Raw genomic sequence first — 12,152 nt, 5'->3', positions numbered from 1 at the left:
CGAGATAGAAGAATGTCAACAGACAATCCTTTCTACGTCAAGGGACATCTCCTTCCTCGTCACGTGCCAGCAAAAGCATCACTGCTTTGTCACAGGTTGACTTCCTTCTCGTTCAAGCTAGTGGACTACAATGCCTAAAAGGAGTGAAGTTACACGTGTCGTCAGTTCTTCTCATCGAAATATAATCAAACGTTCTCCAAGCCCATTGAAAAAGAAGTTTGCCAGATGTAACAGACAATGCCAGCGAAATGCTAGATGTGAAGCAACCAATACAGGCGCAAAGTACCCAAGACGTTCTCCTTGTCAGTGACAAGTCACACAAACAGTGTTCACGTCATAGCACGGGCATCACGCATCCATTCACAAGAAGGACATAAAAATAAAAAGCCTCCTTCAAGCAAGTCACGGGATACAACCAAAAATAATGTTCAGATGCTCATTCAACTTCACACAGGGGGGAAGCTGTGTTTGCTTTTGATCCTCTTAGCAAACAGCTGACCAGACCCTCCTAACAGCACACATTTGCTACAGACACCAGAGAACGAAACCACCCCTTTTAAAAGTTGCCAGAGTTTATGATTAACTTCCTGTTGCAACAAACATGGCAAGGGTTCAGTTTCACTTGCCGACTACTTCTCTTACGTATTGCAGAAGAAATACATAAGGACGCTCCTCCCCCGTCCAAACCTCACATTCACAAAAAGAGGAATTCTCTCACCCTGTAAACAAAACCAGTGCGAAACCTTCTGTGTGGGAAAGCGAGCACCATCCTCCCTCCTGACAAGTCAGCATCCATGTAACATCCACCTGGGGAGACTAAAATAGGGCTGGAAATTCCCTTCCCCTGGAAAGGGACTGCTTGGAGTGTTTGCACCAATTAAAGTTTTGGATTAAAAACAGCTGTTTAAATAGAAGTAGTCCCTAGGGAGAGACACTTAGAGCATTGTAACTGGTTTCTGGTGTAAACAGTTTTACATCAGTGCAGGCATTTATACTGGTAGGGCTGTGTCTAAGCTAGCAGGTTAACGCTCCTTCAGCTCTATCTCCTTAAAGAGATGCACTTAAACACAGGCAAGGTCTCCAGGTGCATCACACCTTGGATCCGCGTTACATGTAGAAATCAAGCTGCAGTAAGAGACCGCGATGGCAGAAGAAAAGCACATCGCACTCGAAACACCCTAAAAGGCTCCTGGACGCTAGCCTGTGACCCGCCTCCACTAAAGCCACTGGCACTCAGTGTCACCTTGCAGGGTCTGCAGAGCAGTGCTGCAGGCGTGCCCCGCACATGATAAACAACACGTCACCTAGTCTACGAAAACATGCAGCTAGAAGCCGGGGATCAACTCAGGAGGTGAACTGGGTGACCTCCACCTAAGTAAAAGCTAAGCGTACTAGACACCCCAAGGATAAATAAAATAAAAATTAAAGAAGGGGAAAAGAAAAAGCCTCACATCAGGCAGAAGCACAGAGAGAAAGCAGGAGCAAACACGTAAGTGGGAAACCTGAGAAGTTCCCCACATGGGTATGGCAAACCAAGGACCTCACGTGAGGAAAATTATGAAAGCAGGAGACTTCTAGAAACATGCAGAATAGATCCTGGGCTGGACAAATTATGTCTATGATGGGAAAAGTGAAACTGAATATATTTTAGACCCGTAGTTTCCAACTCGGGATCTGCAGATACCTAGGAAGGACAGAGACTTCTTCATTTTACTCTGGCAGACTGCTCAGCAAAGAAAAACCAGAAGTCGAGGCAAAAAAACAAGGTAGGCTTAATACCTGACTGTATTGCACTGCAGTATCAGCAGGGCACATGAAGAAAACGGGTTGAAAGTCTCAGTCATGAAAGATGTAACAGGCAGCCATGAAGCACAGCCAAGAAGAGATAAGAAATGGGTAAGAACGGGTGACCTCTCTGGCACGTGTAGCGAGGAAGTACTACGGTCTGGGGGCAGGCACCGAAACAGCTGCCGCTGGGCGTCTGCGGGAACACGCAAGACATGAAAGGACAAACAGTGGAAACCTTCTCCCTGGAAGCGTGTAGAAGAAATGCCTGCCTGCCTCCCCAAGGCTACCGCTGAAATGCTGCCTGCACCTTTCCTGATGTATGCGAACACACACCATGCGGGGTGCACCAGTGTTTGGTAGGCAGTCAGTGGGATAACCCTTGCGTGTGTATATATATGTAGGAGGAGACAGACCCCTCCCTCTTCATTGGGCAGAACAAGCTCCACCGCGCAAACAGGAGATGGGCTGGAGAAGCCATCCCTTAGGCTTTGGTGGAAGATACCTGCACATCTAATTGGGTGGTAAAAAAACCTAGCAGCTTTTCGTAGACAGGAAGAAGCCTCCTGGGGTGTGCGTATTTAACAAGCTGTGGTGGTCAAGCACGGAGGCACTCCCCAGCACACCTGTGTGTGGAAAGAAGTACAGCAGATTTTGGAAGGCAGTGGTACCCTTGCCCTGTGTGTATGAAAGGACGCAATAGGTTCTTGGCAAACAAGAAGCAGACTATACCTGCCCCAGCGTCTCCCAATGTTTATCTTTGTACATAGGAAAATAACCCCGACTACACGGAAGGAGAGCAGAGAACCATGCAACAGATCTTGGCAGATGAGCACTACGTGCGTGGACATGGGTGCAAGCAGAGGCAGCACAGTAGATCCCGGCAGATGGGCAGCGAAGAATATGCAGAAGGGGGTGTTGTAGGGAAAAAAACAACAACAAAGGGACAGCAAGCTTTGCCTAACAGCTAGTGGGAATCCCTCTTTTCCTCCCATCAGCCTGCAGTGGAAAAGGGAGGCAGCAGGTATCCCGCTGGGATACAGGAGACAACACAACTCTCCCCCCCCCCTTCCCAAAACTACATGTTTGCGTGTGCCCAGGCAGCCGAGTGCACCCACGGGCTTCAACAGGCAACGCGGCTCCCTCGGGATGCGCCTAAACACCGCGCACAACGGGCAGCACGACCCCCCCCGGGGCTGCCCGGAGGGGGATAAAACACCACACACCCCCCCCGGGAACCCGCCCGGGAGGCGCGGGAGTGACACGGCCCCTCGTAGGAAGGGGACACACGTGCACGCGCGGCGTGCACCGCGCAGTGCCCTCCCCCCCCGGGGGGCGAGCCGCAGCCGGGCAGCCCCGGAGACACCGGTCACGCCAGACCTGCCCCCCCGCCACGGGAAACACGCGTGCACGGAGCGGCGGTGGCGGGGTGGGGGAGAAAGGGGGACGGACCCGCGGGGTGCAGCAGTCAAAGCCCTCCCCCGGGTGGGCGCCCGCCTGCGCGCGCAGGGGCGCCGTCCCCCGCCCCTGAGGGGAACCAACGGCCCCGACGGCCGCCGCGTCACCCCACACCCCCCCCTCCCCGCCTCCAACGCCCCCCCTCCCGCCGCCTCAGCCCGGCCGCGCTCCCCGGTTACCTGCGGTCGGTGGGGCCGGCTGGGCCCGGCGTGCGCGGGAGGCCGAGCCCCCTATCTGAGGCCGCGCCGGGGCCCTGCCTGGGCCATGACGGCGGACCGGGAGGCGGCGGAGGAGGAGGAGGAGGAAGAGGCCGCCGCCGCCTCCCCCTCAGGCGGCGCGCGGAGGGGGGGGGGCCGCGCGCGAACCCCCCCGCAAGAGGAGTGCGGGGGGGGGGGGGGGGGGGGCGTGCACGCGGCGGGGCGCGCGCTGGCCGGCTCGAGGGGCGGGGAGGGGCCGAGGAGGGGGGGGCGCGGGGGGGGTTCCCGGCGGTCCGAGCTCCCGCGCGCCGCGCCGCCCGGCCGGGCACTTTGTTTGTGTCCCACAGTGCACCGCGGCGGGGGCGGGGCCGCGGCGGCGGCGCGGTGGTGGGGGGGAAGCGCATGCGCAGTGCGGAGCGGCGGGACCGGCCGGGACGGGCACCCCGCGGCGGGCAGCGGCGGGGACGGGGCGTTCCGGTGTGTGCGCGGTCCCACACCCCTTCCCGGCCCATAGGTCCCCAGGGACCGCGATGCTCCGGTGCGTGCATCCCCCGGGGACCGGGATGCTCAGGTCCTTGCATCCCTCCACCCAAGCACGGGTGCTCCGGTGCATGCCCCCCCCCCCCGGGCCCAGGCCCGTGCACACCGTGCACCCCTTTCACCGAACACGGGGTGCTCCGGTGCATGCACCCCCGGGGCCAGGACCGTGCACCCCGTGCATCCCAACCACCCCCCCCCGGTGCTCCCATGCATGCAGCCCCGGGGCCAGGACCCTGCACCCCATGCATCCTCCCCGCCCCAAGCACGGGTGCTCCGGTGCATGCACCCCCCTGGGCCCAGGCCCGTGCACACCGTGCACCCCTTTCACCGAACACGGGGTGCTCCGGTGCATGCACCCCCCTGGGCCCGGACCGTGCATAGTGTGCACAGCCCCCCACCGAGCACATCGCATGCACCCCTTGGCCCAGGGCAGTGCACAGCACGCATCCTACACGCCCCCCCCAAAACACGGGGTGCTCTGGTGCGTGCACCCCCCAGGCCCCGGACTGTGTGTTACCCACCCCAGCCACCCGTAAGCACGGGGTGACCTGGTGCACGCACCCCCGGGACCCAGGAACATGCACCCCATGCATCCTCCCCGCCCCAAGCACGGGTGCTCCCATGCATGCACCCCCCTGGGCCCAGGCCAGAGCACACCATGCACCTCTTTCACCGAACACGGGGTGCTCCGGTGCATGCACTCCCCTGGGCCCAGGCCCGTGCACACCATGCACCCCTTTCACCGAACACGGGGTGCTCCGGTGCATGCACCCCCCTGGGCCCAGGCCCATGCACACCATGCACCCCTTTCACCGAACATGGGGTGCTCCAGTGCATGCACCCCCGGGCCCCAGGACCGTGCACACCGTGCACCCCCTCTCTCCTAAGCACAGGGTGCTCCGTGCATGCACCCCCCGGGCCCAAGACCGTGCAAACTGCCCTCCAGTTTCCACCCATCCCGATCAAATTTAAGAGTTAATGAGCCTCAAATTAATCCACCCCTATAATTGGCCCAAATCTGCACCAACTCAGGGTAAGCAGAGCTTAACTGAACGTGCTCAGCGCAACTGTTTCCTCCATGGCTTGTTTTACGGTGGGGGTATTTCTTTTTGTTGTTGGGTTGGGGTGGTTTTTTTGCAATAAGCGCCCAGTAAATTGAAGCAGGAGACAGATTGAAAGGGTCCAAAAATGTTCATCAGCGGTAAAAAATTTAAAACCGGGTCCTGGAAAACGCCACACTGCTCCATCGGCGAAAAGGAAAAAAGAAGCCAAACTCCCCACGCTGTAGTAAAAATCGTTTTCGATGATTCCTTGCAAAATTCGGGCGAGAACCAGAGCCCCGGCAATCTCCGGGGTTGGGCTTTCTGCTGCTTAGGCAGGCGCAGTCTTCGCTGGGTAAAAAACTGGCTGGGCGGCTGAGCCCAGAGAGTCGTGGGAATAGAACGGAATCCAGCTGGCGGCCGGTCACAAGCGGGGTCCCCAGGGCTCGGTTTTGGGACCGGTCTTGTTTAATACATTTATCGATGATCTGGATGAGGGGATGGAGTGCTCCCTCAGCAAGTTTGCAGACAACACCAAGTTGGGCGGGAGTGTTGATCTGCTGGAGGGTCGGAAGGCTCTGCAGAGGGATCTGGACAGGCTGGATGGATGGGCCAAGGCCAATTGTATGAGGTTCAACAAGGCCAAGTGCCGGGTCCTGCACTTGGGTCACGGCAACCCCATGCAATGCTCCAGGCTTGGGGAAGAGTGGCTGGAAAGCTGCCCGGCGGAAAAGGACCTGGGGGTGCTGGTTGACAGTCGGCTGAATATGAGCCAGCAGTGTGCCCAGGTGGCCAAGAAGGCCAACGCCATCCTGGCCTCTATCAGAAACAGTGTGGCCAGCGGAGTAGGGAGGGATCGTGCCCCTGTACTCGGCACTGGTGAGGCCGCACCTTGAATACTGTGTTCAGTTTTGGGCCCCTCACTCCAAGAAGGACATTGAGGTGCTGGAGCGTGTCCAGAGAAGGGCGACGGAGCTGGTGAGGGGTCTGGAGCACAAGTCTTGTGAGGAGCGGCTGAGGGAGCTGGGGGTGTTCAGTCTGGAGAAGAGGAGGCTGAGGGGAGACCTCATCGCTCTCTACAACTGCCTGAAAGGGGGTTGTGGTGAGGTGGGTGTTGGTCTCTTCTCCCAAGTGACAAGGGACAGGACAAGAGGAAATGGCCTCAAGCTGCGCCAGGGGAGGTTCAGGCTAGATATTAGGAAAAATGTCTTTCCTGAGAGAGTGGTGAAGCACTGGCAGAGGCTGCCCAGGGAGGTGGTGGAGTCACCATCACTGGAGGTGTTCAAGGAACGTGTGGACGTGGCACTGTGGGACATGGTTTAGTGGGCATGGTGGTGTTGGGTTGATGGTTGGACTCGATGATCTTACAGGTCTTTTCCAACCTTAGTGATTCTGTGATTCTGTGATTAATTCTCCTTTCACGTCCTCTTATCTTGGCTTTCTATTCACGAGGAGCTGTATTGCAACCCTGCTGCACGGCTGCCTCCCGTTGCGATCTACTCCTGCGCAACGCAGGAGCAAAATCACACCGATTTCGGGAGGCTGCACATGTGCACAGCTTGCTCCTGCTTTAATAAGACGTAATCTGCAAGGCAAGGAAGAATCTGCTCCTGGCTATCCATGGTAACTCCTGAATCACAAAAGGATTAATAAAGAAACTCAGGCTGCCATCCCTCACCTTCAAAATGCTGCTCCAAAAAGTGTCGAGCTGGGGGGTTTGATGGTGAAACTGTTGTAGAGCGAGGGATTTTAGTCAACCAACAGCTGTATCCTGCTTGAGACTCACTCCGAGCAGGTCACGGGCTTTGCACGGGAGGGAAATAGGGTCCAAACTACCCAAATTCACGTCTGGAAGACAGTAAAATTCAGTGTGGTCTATGTCCTCGCCGTGCTCCAGCACTTAAACCAACAGCCTTTAAACCTGCTACGTGCGGCCTGGAAATAAGCCGTAAAAACCCCACAATTAAACACCCCCTTGACTTGCTTTTTAAGGAATTGATTCATTACACATAAACACCCCAAGAACAAAGCACGGCCCCAGCATCAGGCAAGCGAGAGGGCTGCGGGTACCCGGTTGGGATGCCCGGGCTTCCCCTGGAGCAGAGCTGAGCACGGGATGCTCGGCTGGTGCAAATCAGCATACGGAGACTGGATTTGCCTCCGAATTGCCGGTGTTTCCCCCTTGGGAAAGCAAGCTGCCTTGCAGACGGTGGTGTTTGCAAGGCGGGGAGCTGGCCCGCGCACGCACATTGGTTTCCCCCCAAAAAATCACCGTGTCTTCGGCGATTCAAACCCATCCCTGCAAAAAAAAAAAAAAAAATAGAAAAAGCCCTTTATTTAATTTCTTCCTCTTTCTCCCTTTTCCTTACAACCTCCCGCAATGGCACACCTGGCTCCCGGCCGCCATCTCCGCGTGGCTCGTTAGGTTTCCAATTAACAGCCGGGCATTTCGGTGAGGGAAGCCGGTAGGTTTGGGATGCAGAGCGCTCTGCACATCACGCAGAGGAGCACATCAGCCTCCCCAGCCTGACTCTGGTATGAATTTCCTCCTGCTCCAGCAGAAAAGGCTGTTTTTTATTAATAATGATTTATTAGCCCTCGATACCTGAAGAGGTTCTCCAGCGATTCCCGGAGCCACGTCGGTTGCCGGAGTAAATCAGGGAGGGAGCCGTATTGATTTACGCCTGCTCGGGTTTCCTAAGCTACCAGGTCGTCCTTTATTGCTGTTTCCTTTCGCTGTGGAGTTGGGAGTTCCTCAGCGAGAGACGTCGCAATAAATTGCCAAAATACTGACTCCCGGTATTTTCCTGGTAAGGGGATTTGCTCTTACGCACATTTTACAACATTGTGGGCTCGATTTATGGACACAGATGGAGCAACGCTGATGTAAACCCTGAGTAATTCAGTGGTAAATCTGGTCTGTGCATCTACTGCTCATTTATAGGGACATATAGGGACCCCAGGAGTCCCTTGGCTGAACCGGCTGGAATTTGATGGGTATAAAACACCAGTGGGAAAATGAGGAAAAAACATTGAGGGGGACTTGTAGCCTCCACCTTCGGCTTTTAAATGGGATGCAGACTGCTGGAGCTGGGGATGCTTAGCAGAGGGCTCCTGCATCGCTTTCGGGGCTTGCTGCCAGCGGCCGCTGCGAGGAAGGGGGTCCTGTCTGCAGCACAAAGGACGTGGCAGGAGGCTGTGCCATCCCCATAAAGACCCCTTTGTCCATCTACAGGGACATCGTGGTTTCCCATCCACCCAGAAGACACCCAGCTACGTCTCCCGTCCGCCCCTGGGGTCTGGGCCCTCGCTTTAATCCTTGAATCTCTCCCTTGCTCACTCCATTCGAGCAAACAGAACGTGCAATTCCCGGCTGGAGGCTGGTTTACCCTCTTTTTGCAGCCTGTGGGATATGTTTCCCTTCGCTTCAGTGGTTCTTGGAGCAGGTCCCATGCTGCTAGGAGGCTGCTTTCCCGCTCCTGGCAGGATGCATCCATTAACACTGAAAGCAAACGACACCTTCCCTGCACAGCCTTCCTCTCCCCTCCCCAACCTCGGCACCTCCAGAGGGAAAACCTCTTTGCTCCCACCCTCGAGAACTCGCTGCCTACTCCTTAATTTACCACCGGTGTGCAGGAGCCGCCTCTTCTCCATCCTCCTGCCTGTTGCGGTCTCCAGGGCTCGGTTAATTTGCTTTAGCTCAAGCCTGCTGACTTCTCTCTTTGGCAACCCCTGATTTTCTCTGGGCATCAGGAGAATTTTGGATTTATGTCCTCTCCAGACCTAGGAACGCTTTGTCTGGTCCTCAGCGAGCGCAGTCCCGGGGGTTAAAGCATCCTGGTTGGCGGGAGAGGAGGCTGAAGCAGGCAGTTTAGGAGAGGAGCCTGTTTTCTGGATACTCTGAATTGCAACAGTCCCTCCGAAATGCCATCGTCCGGGAGCTCTGCGAATCAGACCGCTTCCTTGGGCGACTGAGGATGGATTTAACAGGTATCTGTACAGAGAAAGAGAGATCTAGAAGAGCAGAGGGGTCGTAAGACCAGGGTGGATGAGCTGAGCAGAGGATATCAGCTGAAAAGGGACGTTATGGTCCTAGGACATGTCAGGAAGGATGTTTCCATCAGGAATAAAGAAGGATTTGTGGCTGGAGCACCAGGGGCTGGTGTGACCTTGCTGGGACACTGTGGTCGCTTCTGTCTGGGGATAATAAATTCAGCCCACAGCTGAGAAGGGTGTTTTATGAGCTGAGCCTACGGAGCTTGGCTTGCAAAATTTAGCAAGATGAGGCTGAAAGAGGGTACAACTCCTGTCTGCAAACATATGGGAGGGGAGGTATAAACCAAGGAGAGAGGAAGGCTGTTAAAGAACAGCATTAGCACAAGGACAAGGGGGAGCAACTACCCAGGAGTAACTTGGGTTGGAGATCAGGAGACCCCAGCCCTTGGGGGGAGGAGGTTTGGGAACGAAGGAGCAAACCACCATTTCAACACGTACCTGGTGATGTTCATGCACGGGGGAGCAGCCTGTGGCACCCTACAGCCGCTGAAAGTGCCTTATAAGACAAAATGCCAATAAAATATAATCACCCCTGGTTGGGGAGCAGCACTATTTGCAGCATGGGGTGGGGGGTCCAGCCGTGGGTTGACCCTAATAATTTCCCCCTGATGGGACTATACAAATGCATCTCTCTGCCCGCTGGTCCCCGTTGTCTCTGGGATACCATCGCGGATACAGTGACAGAGACGCTCCCATAAAGGATTATTTTCTTACCCCACTATTCCTTTTTAAAAGTTAAATTATGATGGTTATGCTGCTATGATTAATCAAGGGCTTTTTCCTACGCAGTAATATCCCGAAGCCTTTGGCATTGTTTGAAATTCCAATTATTCAATTCAAACCCAGCAATGGCAACAAAATGACAAAAAAGATAGGTGGGGGAAAAGCCAGGGCAGGCTGTCGCCTTAATGAGGCGAAACCCGGGACCCGGCTGTATGGGTGCCAGGGGAAGTCATCTAAAATGAATGTCACACCTGGTTATAAATAGGGTGGCATGCGTCGCTGTGCCCATTAACGTAGTGACACGTCCCACGGCAATGGGTTAACCCTTTCCCTTGTGCTCCCGTGAGGCTAAATGTCGGCAGCCTCTGCCCAGCCCCGCCAGCATCATTTTCTAGCCCCATCAGCGGATGGAAATCACCAACTTAGAGCAAATAAATCACAGCTGCTATTCAACATCAGGCTGTGCTTTCACCTAGGACATCTGGCAGCAGAGCCTGTTGGACCCAAGCAAAGATATCCATATTACCTTGTAATGAGCCCCTGCTTATTCCAACGAGATAGCTCCAAAATCTGCGTTGCCATATCCCAAATTTCAGCGATCCTGTGTTTCAGAGGACGGCACCACACCTAGAGAGACAGCACTGACTTCCCGCTATCTGTGGTTATTACACAGCTAGGTGCAGGAGTCAGCATCCCTTCTGGTTTAGCCCTGTTTAGCCTGTATTTCATCCTAGTAAGCAGCAGAATTATCTATATGCATGTACATATAGAAAGGAGGTAGGTGCTCATAAGCAGTCTGCAAAACAGATTATTCAAAATTGCTGGGGAGTAACTTTTGCTCCCTGGGTTTTGTCTACTTTGTCATGTAATGTTTTGGTTTAGCACCTCAAAACTGAATTAACCGTTTATTTATAGCTGAATACGCTATGGAAAAGGGAGATTTAAAGTATTGCTTTTGGGATGGAGATTAAAAATAGATCCTGAGAAAAGTGCAAATAGAGACAAATGCAAAGAAGTAAGAGGCAGGAAATCCTTTATTGAAGGGGTAAAGGCAGAGTCACAAACAGACTGTTTTCAAAGTTAAAAACAAATACGAACAAAAGGCTAAAAACCAGAAAATTATATTTTTTCCCCTTTTAAAATGAAAAGTCCAAAGCTTAATTTGGGTTGGGTTTGTTATGCTTACACAGCTCGGTTGGCAATCGCACCCTGATTTGGGTGCACCAGGGAGGAAGGAGACACCAGTCATATACCGAAGTGGTTAAACGATGAGCGGAGACGAGCCCTCTCCGACCCCCGCTGCAGGTTTCAGAGTTGGGATGTGGGAGCAGCATGTTAAAACACAGACAGTCTTTTTTTCTTTTCTTTTTCTTTTTGTTTTTCTCTCCTTTCCAGACAGCTACTGTACAAAACCAGACAGAAATTTATAATAAATACCTAACACAAGAGGCTCAGTACATTGCTACAATCCTTCACTGAAGGGAAACATATATATACATATATATATCCTAATATATAACCTCTTTGACTTAAATCAGCGTAAGGGCTACGTGTTTCTACGGGGAAGGCTAGGGCAGGAATCCCACTTAACATCACCCAGATCCCACACCTCAACCGAGCATCGCCGCCTGCGGTCCCCCCTCTCCCAGCGAGGTCCCCATCCTCCTCCTTGCTAGAAAAGCAGCAGGATTTGCCCGCGGCAGGGAGTTTTTGCATCTAGGAAGCTCCGGCTAAGCAACCGCGCAGTGAATATAAAAAAAAACTGGAAGAGACCCTTGGCGTGCACGACTCCTGTGTGATAAATACAGACATTTTCCTTGGCGCTGTCTCGGGCTGAAATTTCTGACCCATCCTAAATGGTTACGACGCTGGAGAGGAAATACACGCTGGCCTTTGAGTTAAAACCCTCGCAGACTCAAAGGGGAGAAAGAAAATAACCCTGCAAGGCTACATGACTTTAGCATCCAGCTATTTGTTAGAGCAAGAGAGAGAGGGCTTAAATTCCTGGAGATTAATTAGCAGACGCAGAACATTGCCTGAAGGTAGGTCTGAACGACAGCCCAAACAGCTCTGCATCCAAACTCTGCAGCTGGCCTTTATTTTTTTTTTTCCTTTCCTAAAAAAAAAAAGGAGCCGAGCCCTTGGTACTCTAAGTCCTTGGCTGTAGCCCCTTTGGTTTCCATAGGAATCACCTACGGGAGATAAAAGCTGAATATCTCAGGTTTTCAAATAAATGTTAAGGTTTCTGGCACAGCTTCGGGCGAGCGGCTCATCCCACAGTCCCATCCCAAATCTGCCAGGCCAGTGAGAAAAGGGTCTCATGGGAGCTTAGCTTTGGCAAAAGAGACAAGAA

This window comes from Gavia stellata, chromosome 26 (assembly GCF_030936135.1).
Source record: "Gavia stellata isolate bGavSte3 chromosome 26, bGavSte3.hap2, whole genome shotgun sequence".
Classification (NCBI taxonomy): Eukaryota; Metazoa; Chordata; class Aves; order Gaviiformes; family Gaviidae; genus Gavia; species Gavia stellata.
The sequence above is the reverse complement of the archived record's forward strand: the minus strand, read 5'-3'. Positions refer to the sequence as shown.